Source organism: Gopherus evgoodei, chromosome 1 (genome assembly GCF_007399415.2).
Source record: "Gopherus evgoodei ecotype Sinaloan lineage chromosome 1, rGopEvg1_v1.p, whole genome shotgun sequence".
NCBI lineage: Eukaryota > Metazoa > Chordata > Testudines > Testudinidae > Gopherus > Gopherus evgoodei.
Window position 1 is genome coordinate 256,445,655 of NC_044322.1, and position 7,442 is coordinate 256,453,096.

Consider the following 7,442-nt stretch of genomic DNA (forward strand, 5'->3'; position numbering starts at 1 on the left):
AGCGGGGGGCTGCACACTCTGGTGGAACAAAGCAAGTTCAATATAACGAGGTTTCACCTATAACACGGTAAGATTTTTTGGCTCCTGAGGACAGCGTTATATAGGGGTAGAGGTGTATTTGTAAGACAGAATTGCTAGAGTTAGTTCTGCCCCATTCTAGGATATCAGATCTCCTGGAAGCCTTATAAGTAGAATTAATTGGATCCTAGAGGCTGAAGAATAGCTCAGTATTTTTAGATAAACTTCGAAAGCCACATCATATATGGGAACAATACTACTAAGCTGGGGCCGCATGAGGTGACTTACTGCTACAAAGATTCTGTAGCTGGCATTAGCGTCAGTAGGCAGTGTGGATCTGGCAAAAGGACTTTATGAGAAACATTAAGAACTTTTTACAAAGCTAAATTAAATAAGTTTCTGTGCTGAATGCTCCCCATAGACTGGTTAGTGAGGGCATTGCACATATATTTCAGTAGTGAGTTAAATTTTCATTTTCCCTTTGCAAGTCACCTTTTCAAAATTCAGATGAATCAGTTTTCACTTTTGATTTAGACACTGTGAGGTTAGATTTAACCTTTCCCAATCAATGTCTCAGCAATGGAACATTAAAAAAGAGAGCTTTTGCACTCACCCTATCCTTGTGACTTTACAAATTAACCTGGAACCCAGGTGGAGACTAACTACTCCATGTATTCTGCATTGTGTTTGGATGTGCATTTGTCTTCCTGTCCATGTGGGGCAGGTGAACCTCTATGTGCAGGACCAGGGGCATATGGCCCCTGAATCTCCAGTTCCAGAGCACCTGCTGCCCACCCCACCTGCCCAACTACTACATCTGCAGGAAGTGAGTGCACACAACTAGGAGGTGTGATCAAGCTGCCCTTTGTGGGGTGCTTTGAGGTCAGAGGGAAATCTCTCTGTGCCACCAGGATGGAAGAAGGGCAGCAGAGCCCTGCTCCCCATATGTAAGAAAGTACCAGCCCCAGTGGGATGAAGCCTATATTTGATGGAGCCCTCCAACCTTTTCAAGACCCCACGCCAGCTCCATAAATCAGAAACCAAGACACACAAATTAGCCCCTATCCCCAAAAATCAACATGGTTTGTGGTCCATGGAATGGTGCTGATCTGAGCCCCCTTCAGTTGGGCCTTCCTCTCCATGCAGGGCAGCCAGATTAGTGTGCAGAATAGGTAGTGTCTGGTCCTCTGAGTTTCCAGTTGAGGAGCACCAGCCCCTGCCACATCTGCCCAACAGATACATCTGAGGGGAGTGGGTGCTCAGCAAATGGAAGAAGGGATCCTTCTGCCCTATGAGGGCAGAGCTTTACCTGTATGGGAGAAAGAGATTTCCAGAGCAAGAATGCAATGGTAGGCTGTATTCCATGTATTCCAGCTGGTTTGTAAGCTGTTTTTAGATCTACTGTTGAGAAGGGCTCTATAAGAGCAAGCTATTATGATTCCAGACCAGAATCACTCAGGGTATGTCTACACTTCAAGCTGGGGGCGTGATTTCCAGCCCTGAAGCTCAAGTGCACTAAATATAGAATGTAGCCATAGCTAGCCAGCCCAAGTACATATCTATGGGTGCACACTTGGAGCAGCTAACTCCTATGACTACTTGTGCTGCTATGGCTAGGCTGTATTTTAGCATGCTAACTCAATGCGAGCTAGTGCAAGTATGTCTCCTCGAGCTGGGAATTACACCCCCAGCTCAAAGGGTAGGCGAGCCTTCAGGCAAAATTACATGTGGTCTAGTATTTAGTTTCATTGGGCCTTCAGAGAAATGTAAAATGCAATATTTCTAACCTGTGTCTCCAGCATTCTCCTTACCCAGGCTCTCATATACATCCTATCAGCATGCGTTTGTCTTCTCTTTTTTCCTTATGTTCCTACCCACAAGTGCTCATCAAGGAGACCAAAGGTGGCTTTCTGGGACAAGAAAGAAAATGCTCATAGAATGTCTGAGATTGTCATTGCAGAGAACTTCCCTCCCACAGAGGCATTAGTATTTTGGGCTTCTTATTATAGATGATTTAAGTAAATCAAGAAAGCTGAGAACACACACCACAAGATAGAGAAAATCCACCCCATATCCAAATTGCAACCAGTTTAAAAGTGAAACTCACTTCCTTCCAGAGCTTCAACAGTTGTATGTGTCAGAACTTTATGAAACTCTTGAGATCTCACACATCACCTTTCCACCCCCACCATATCACTTAATGTTTCCAGAGAAAGTGTTATTATTGCCAAGGGAAATTTAGAAGTACTGACCTCCGCTACTGATGGTCAATTGAAATCCCCTTCTTTCAGAGATTGGAAGTGGAGTTTAATTTCTTTTCTTCTCTTTCTGCTGCTATCAAATAACTTTCTATTCAGACAGATATAAATCGTAGTCATCTAGATGAACTTCAACAGTAGGTAACTTGGGCCACTGACATTAAAAGTTAGTACAGTAGCATATGAGAAATGGCCTGGTGATTTCAGTTCAACTCCAAAGACTGAAATAAGATACCTCCACAAATGATATCCTTATTGACATCCTATTTGTCAGTCTCCACAGAGTGAACAAGGAGCCAGGGTTGTGGTTAATGAATTATCTGACTGGCTCATGCAGGTGTTCTCACCAAGTCCAAAGCAAGGCATATGGACAGGACAGCAAAAATAGGCTTACGCTCTTGCTTTACAATGCTTAATTTGAAAAGTCAGTCCCTCTTCTAGCGTATGTGAAGTGTTCCGTACAAAAAAGTGTCACAGTGCACTTTCTTCCTATGCAAAATATATTGTTTTACTATCTAGCCCCTTTCCCCAGTACTGTATTGAACAGCAGTCTCTGCAAAAATGTTGATAGCAAAAGGGAAGGATGAAGAAAAAAGAGTAGGCAGTTATGGCCAACATTTATGATGAGGGTCTAGCATATTTTTTTCTTTAGCATGGTTTTCTCCCACCCCTCCACTCTCTCTATCGGTCTAATAGCCTACACTCATGGGCCAAATCTTATTCTCATTACATAGTTTAAGGATGTACACTGAGGAGTCACATAGAGGATGAGGGGAGTTTGGTGGAGTATGCGGTGTAATGGGTTTAGTGGGAGAAGAATTCTCTCTTCAACCCTGCTCCAAAGCTGCTACTAAAAGCTGTGCTTTTATAATTATATGTTATAGGTTAAATTGTGGCTTTTCCACAAGTCCTTAGCAAGGGGCTGCAGATGGTTATGCTGCCCCTGGGCAGATACTGCACAAGATCTTGACTCAGCACCCTAGTTTCCCCCCCGGCCACACACATCTTTTTGTTGGCTGGGAGGCAGGGTGAGAGGACTAATCTACCCTAGCCCTATACCTGTGCAGGAAGGGGAGTAGCAGACCTGCAGAGGCTGCTTTCCCCACTGCACTGGTACCTGTGATCAGGTTGCAAGCACAGGGAAGTAAGGGGAGATGGATATCACCTAAAACCAAATTTAAATGCAACAGTAATTCATTTCTCCTCCCTGAAACGTAAGCATCATTTTTGATAGACTTACTGTAGGTATCAAAGGACAGAGAGGGAATGTAGAGGAAGTGTTTCCACTCCCTCTGCATTCTCTTCCCATTTGTGGGTAGCATAGGTGCTGACTTCCTCTCTACCAGGGAGGTGCTCAACACCCCCCCGCTGCTCCACTTCAGGCCTGCCACAACTCCATTCCTTCCTCCAAGCTCCCACCCCTGCCCTGTCCTGCTTCTTCCTGCCCCTGCCCCACCCCCAGCCTCACCCACTCCACCCCTTCCCCAAGGCCCCACCTCTACCCCTCCCCTTCCCACCCCCCTTCTGCCCCCAGCCTGGTCCTCACTCCCCCTTCCCCGAAGGCCCCACCTCACCTCTTCCCTACTCCTCTCCCTCTTTCCCAGCACCTTCTGCACACCCCTGAACAGCAGTCTCACAGCATGCAGGAGGTGCAGTTGATTGGTGGGGCCACCGGTGGGCAGAAGGCACTGGTGGGAGGGAGGGAGGGAGCTTGGCAACCGGTGGGAGATACGCACCCATTAATTTTTTTCCATGGGTGCTCCAGCCTTAGAGCACCCACAGAGTCGGCACCAATGGTGGGTAGTTAGAAAATGAGCAACTGGCTTGGACATTTGTGAATCTACAGGCACTGCTCCAACATCTGCCATCTCTGCTGCCTGTAGCTTCTGTCCACCTCAGAACAGCAAAGTCGTTTCGTGCATGCTTTGTTCTATACCCATTATTAGACCCTTAAATACCAAGAGCCCTTAAAGCTGCTTTTCAGTTTGACTGGCAGTCAGCAGTGAGAGAAGGGTATCAGGATAATGTTATTTATGAGGGAAACTGGTACTGCATGTACTAGGAAAATATAAAACTAGATGACATGTGAAATGTGCTAATGCCAAAAGGAACAGCCAGCTAGTGTAATTTAAGAAGCAAAAAAGCAAAAGGCCAGCTGAAAAAAACTCGAGTACAAGGATAAAGAATTCTTGAAAAGGAAGCTTTAGAGACTTTGTAACCAAAAAATTGCTGCATCTTCACAGCCAGAAATTCTATATTTTTTACTAGTTTAGGTTCATACAATATCTTCATTCAACACTGGCCAATATCATGATGCAATCTACAATATTTCAGTTTTCGGGGGATTCAGTTGTCAAAATTTGTGCCCAAAGGGCTGGTGGAAGAGAATTCCAAGAAAGAATCATTGCCTAAACCTGGCTGTCAGTGACCTTACTGAAAAAAAAGCAGCAGAATTGGTCCATCATGAATTCTTTCCTAGTGTTAGCTGTGTAAAAATAGTCCTATCCCTTATTTGTTATTTGAATTACAGTTGCTCAGAAAGGCACCAAACTAAAATTGGAGTGAGTTAAATAGATGAAACGGGTCTGAGCTGTGTAGTTTGTACCTGCATCTCAACTACCGTTATACGAATAATGGTTTTTCAGTTAATAGGAAGTTCCAAAAAAGTTAAAAAATTTATTGATTTTGGGTTAGCTAAAAGTATTTTGGGGAACTTTCAGCAAATTAAAGTGTCAGAAAAAAATCATTTCAGATCAAACATCTAAATGTTGGAATAAGGGACCCAAGTCCCCTAGTGACTCTAGTCCCTCCCAAAAATCAAAATGTTTAGTTTCAATAACAAAAGTTTATTTTCAAATTTCCTTTTTTTGACTGAAAAATTTGCCAAAATTCACATGAATTCATAAAATGTTGCATTTTTTGGCAAAAGAGAAAGTTTAGGCCAAAAAAATTTGCCCAGCTCTCATGGCAGTCCCTATAATAGCTGAGACATGTTTAGATTCAGAGTTTTTGTTTGGGCAATAAGGATGGGAAGACTCAGCCTTCAAGCCAGGTGTGAGGTTTTGCTGGGTCAGGACTGGGACCTGGGTCTGCGGAGTGTAGAAAGAACTGACACCTTTGCAGCACAACTCAGCAGCTGTGGTAGGTCTGCATGTATTACTACATAGACGGAGATAAATACCACAGAAAGTACCACCTAGGAAGGCAGACTTGCAGCTTCCCTCATGGCCCCTGTTTGGTCCAGGCACCCTATTTAAGCCCAGGAGGAATTTCAGGAAGTGTCTTCTCAACAAGGTGGATCCTCTTGTTAGCTTTAGAGAGTGACCTGCCTCTTGATTCACCCTCAGACTCTTGACCTTGACCCTGACACCTACCTTGACTTCTCATTCTAGTTCTGACACTTAGCTTGACTCCAAACACTAGTAGGCATGACTCCTGATTTTACCCAGTAGGCCAAGTTAACCATATCCTTGTCATGACACCAGATCACTAGGATATTAACGTACCTCATGGACAGTATCCCATTGGACATTGATCATCAATATGATGTCTTCTACCCCTTCAGAGTTCCTCTTCCATTCTATTCCTCTGTCTGAGTAGTGACCCCTGAGCTTCTCCTTGGAGTCTTAACCAAACTCAAAAGCAATCCACACTGAAAGCAACTTCTACTCCACTTTCAGGCTTAAACTTTTAATCCATCCTAGGTCCTCCAAAGCTCTTTCTTTTCTACTCTGGGCTTCCTCCCATCCAGAAGCCTAAAACCACCTTACTGGGACTTATCTTTAATTGGGCCTGGCCCACCATACAAGTACAGCTGGATAGGTTATATAGCCTTTTATTGAATGGGAGGAATCTGTGGGTTCTACAGTCAGATATCTAGCTGCTGGTGCTATACGTCCTACTCCGTAGGAGGGAGTCAGTGCCATAGTATGGCCCAAATGCTGTGCAGAGGATGTTGAGAGAGGCCATGAAAACAAAGCAGCTGGAGGAAGCCTAAGGGAAGTGGAGTGGGCATGCAAACCTGTCGTGGTTTGGAGCAGGAAGGTATAGTGGGGATCCTGGAGTGCCTGTTGGTTTGGGAGAGCTCTCTGGGTCCTTGCAGGAGTGAAACTATGGGGATCGAGGGAGTAAAGGATGCTAGCATAGCTGGAATTGGGGCATGACAGGTAAAGCCTTTAGTGGAGGAGCAGGGGATTGAGCTGGGGTGAGAGGTGAGCAGCCAAAGGGAGTCCCTCTAATAACTGCTAGAGGAATAGAAATGGGAACAGCTGTGGCAGGAGTGTTGGGAATAGTTGAATAGGCTGCAGCTCTGCAAGCAGCCACAAAGGACTGTGAACTGGTGACTGCCAGTAATCCAGACATGTGACGGACAAGTGGGGAACCAGCTGTCAAAGTTGGAGTGTGCACTGATAGCTGTGGGAAGTGATGCCGGGGTGAGGGGAGACAGCTGGGAAGAAAATTCACCTGCTGGTGGCTGATGCCCAAAGTGGGAAATGGTAGTTACCATTTGGACATACCTCAGGAAGGGGAGGAGGAGATTTGGATCTCACAGCTGGTCTGGCAGAGACACTGGTGGAATGTATTGCTGGCAGCAACAGGGGTTCAGCCAACTAGAGGGAGGTGATAGGCAGTCAGACACTTGGGGTGCAGAATCTCTGCCCCAAATGTAAGATGAGGAGGGGTTGACAAGAGAGCAGAACCCATCTGTTGCTAATACACCTCTACCTTGATATAAAGCTGTCCTCGAGAGTAAAAAAATCTTACTGCGTTATAGGTGAAACCACGTTGTATCGAACTTGCTTTGATCTGCTGGAGTGTGCAGCCTTGCCCCCGGAGCACTGCTTTACCGCGTTATATCCAAATTCTTGTTATATCGGGTCGCATCATATCAAGGTAGAGGTGTATTGGGCAGATGGTACATGTTCTACTGGAGGAAAGGGTAGGATAGTCTGCCTCTTGCCTCCGAGTAGGTGTTCCCGAGGCTGGTGTGGCTGTGGAAGCTCAGGAATAGGGAAGAGAGAAGCAGGTGTGATTCTGCCCTAGAATACTGGTGGGCCTGAGTAGAAAAGGAGGGCTCTAGTGGCCTCTCCTTTGTGAGCTCTAAAGCCAGAGACATCAATAGAGAGACAGGAGGAGGGGAGAGGGAGCAATGCAGGACTGGTGACT